Below are 2934 nucleotides of genomic sequence, written 5' to 3'. Positions count from 1 at the left end.
ACTCCTCAACGTTGACTCCAGTCCACTAGAATCTTCATGGTTTAAGATTAAACATGAGCAAGGAAACCTCCTGCTGAATATCATGTACTATTCTCCATTGGCTGGTGAATCAGTAGTCCATATTGAACAATATTTGGAGGAAGCACTGAGGGTAGCAAGGGCATAAAATGTACTCTGGGTGGGAAAATACTACTGATCAAGCTGTTTGGGTCCTAAAGGACATAGCTGCTAGACTAGTCTGTGGCAGGTGGTGAGGGAACCAAGACGGAGAAACATACTCAACCTCATCCTTATCAATCTCCAGCTGCAGATGCATCCGGCCATGACAGTATCAGTAGGAGTTACCACTGTTCCTTGTGGAGACAGAATTTGCCTCCACATTGAGAACACCCTCCATTATGTTATGTGGCACTATCACCATACTAACTGGGACAGACTTCAAACAGATCTAGCAGCTCAAGACCAGACATCCATAAAGGCACTATGGCCCATCAACCACAGCAGAATTGAATTCTGCATATCCCCGACTCAGCCACTACCATCAAGCCAGGGGATCAACCCTGGTTCAATGGAGAGTGCAGGAGGGCATGCTAGGAGCAGTACCAGACATACTTGAAGATGAAGTGTCAACCTGATGAAGCTACCAAACAGGACTACTTGCATGCCAAACAGCATAAGCAGCAAGTGATAGAGCTAAGCGATCCCACAACCAACGGATCAGATCTAAGTTCTGCAGTCTTGCCACATCCAGTCATGAATGGTGGTGGACAATTAAACAACTTACTGGAGGAGGTAGCTCCACAGATATCCCCATCCTCAATGATGGAGGAGCCCAGCACATCAGTGCAAAAGATAAGGCTGAAGAATTCACAGCAATCTTCTGCCAGAGGTGCTGAGTGGATGATCCACCTCGGCCTCCTCCAGTGGTCCCCAGCATTACAGATACCAGTCTTCAGCCAGTTTGATTCACTCCATGTGATCAAGAAATGTTGGAAGCACTGGATACTGCAAACACTATGGGTCCTGACAACATCAGACATATAGCAGCAAGGGTCTGTACTGTCTATTTCTGCTCGTATTTATGACTTTTTCCCACATAACTACAAATTAGTCTTGCTGTCTCTCTATAACACTAACTGCAGCTCTCCTAAACAGGCAGATAGAGTATACATATCTGAGACAACCCTACGTCCCACCCCACGTTGTGATAGTAAAGTTTGAAGTCAGAAACTATCATATCCTACATGTTCTTATAACGTGGTGTTTCCGCAGAACAATTAAAATGCTGGTTATCTGGGTGGTCCAGTCATTCCAGACACGAAGCAGGTTTCTACATGTCCAGTATAGCAGCCATATCCATCCCACTGTAAATATGTCGCCTGTCATATTAGATCAGTTTCCTCCATTGGCATCTAGATTGCATGCTGCAAACAAGGAGCGGAGTGGAGTGGTCTGAAGGCTCAGAGTGGAGCAGGGCCTGCTGGAACCATGAAGCAGAGCAGCTGAGGACCGGAGTGAAGTGGGGATGGTTGTTGGACAGGGGACTGGTGCCAGCGGTCAGCGGCTTACGAGTCTGGTCAGACGAAGTGTGGAAGCCCCCTGCACTGATCTACTGCAATGTAATGTTTATCTGTAATCTCTTTATCTGACTTTAATGTTTATCCTTTTAACTTTATTTCTTATTTTCTAACTTATACTGTGAATCACTGCATGGTATTGTAACTTTTTTTTCTTTCTCTAGTTTGTATCTAAGATTTGTAGTTAGGTACTTTTTACCTAAGATGGCGCTGTGAAGTGTGATATTGTAAACCTTTCACTGTACTTCTGTACTTGAGTACATGTGACAATAAACCTAATTCTAATTCACAAGTAACAAACTGGATAATATAAACCCTGCACTAGTTAGAATAACTTCTTGTGATATTGTGTTGCCCAGCACCTGACTCTGTGTGATGGACTTGCTCAGAAACTTGTGGCACTAACAGACAGGGAGGATCTTTCTGCAGCGGTCCTTAAATGGTTCATCCACCTCCCTCATTTCATTTGATCCATTGCCATATCATGGCCTTTCTCCCAAAGATGGTCTCCCATTGGTCCCTTTTTCCTCTCCTTTTTGAAATCCTTTTTGCATGTTTTCTAAAGTTGATTCCTTAATTACATTGCAGCAAATCTCAATCCTGCTAAAACTGATTATATTTGCTACGTGTAGAGAAAGCAGGTCAGTCTTGTATGTACCTGTTTTGAAGTGGTAGCATTTTGAAAGGCCTATTAAATAAAATGAAAATCCAAGCACCTGGAGTGTAACCAATTATTTGTGATGTTTATTTGTAGGAGATTACGCTGCGTGAAACAAGAGCATTGAACAGAGCTAACCTGGGAGGAGTAGGAAGGTAACTTCATAAAGTGGAGAAACACTTGATTTAACAGTATCTGGTGCTGTGGACTGACTATTTGTGACAGATGCATCAAATGGAGCAGTTTCACCAACGGTCTCTACTAACACGGTACGCCAGTGTTAATTTTGATGTTCTGTGATTTGCTAGCTGCATTCTTCTTTCTTGAGTTTTACTTTGTGTCCTCCTTCCCTCACCATCACTCCTGAAGGTGCTGAATCTCACTGGTGCGAACACACAAACACTACCTCTTTTTCAACATTCATCTGTCCACTCCATTTGAGCTTAGATCGTGATTGTTGGGAAACTGTACAAAAGCAGTAGGGAGAATTTTGTCTAATGTTCTACACATAGTCTTCATTTAACATTGTTGCAGAGATAGTAGGAACTGCCGATGCTGGAGAATCTGAGATAACAAGGTGTAGAGCTGGATGAACACAGCAGGCCAAGCAGCATCAGAGGAGCAGGAAAGCTGACATTTTTTGGGTCTGGAGCCTTCTTCAGAAATAGGGAAGGGGAAGGGGATTCTGAAATAAATAGA

The 2934-nt window shown here is 43.4% G+C and overlaps 1 protein-coding gene across 2 annotated transcripts in view; it reads left to right on the top strand.

The window, feature by feature from the left end:
• Positions 1-2398: 2398 nt before the first annotated feature.
• Positions 2399-2934, top strand: part of clcn6 (chloride channel 6) — a 97289-nt gene continuing 96753 nt past the window's right edge. Inside the window, exon 1 of one of the 2 annotated variants that reach the window (XM_048614960.1) lies at positions 2399-2504. The gene's annotated coding sequence lies outside the window, so the exon portion shown is untranslated. The remainder of the gene's footprint in view (positions 2505-2934) is intronic. The other variant, XM_048614959.1, reaches the window with a different exon arrangement.

This window comes from Rhincodon typus, chromosome 31 (genome assembly GCF_021869965.1).
Source record: "Rhincodon typus isolate 14 chromosome 31, sRhiTyp1.1, whole genome shotgun sequence".
NCBI lineage: Eukaryota > Metazoa > Chordata > Chondrichthyes > Orectolobiformes > Rhincodontidae > Rhincodon > Rhincodon typus.
The sequence above is the reverse complement of the archived record's forward strand: the minus strand, read 5'-3'. Positions and strand labels throughout refer to the sequence as shown.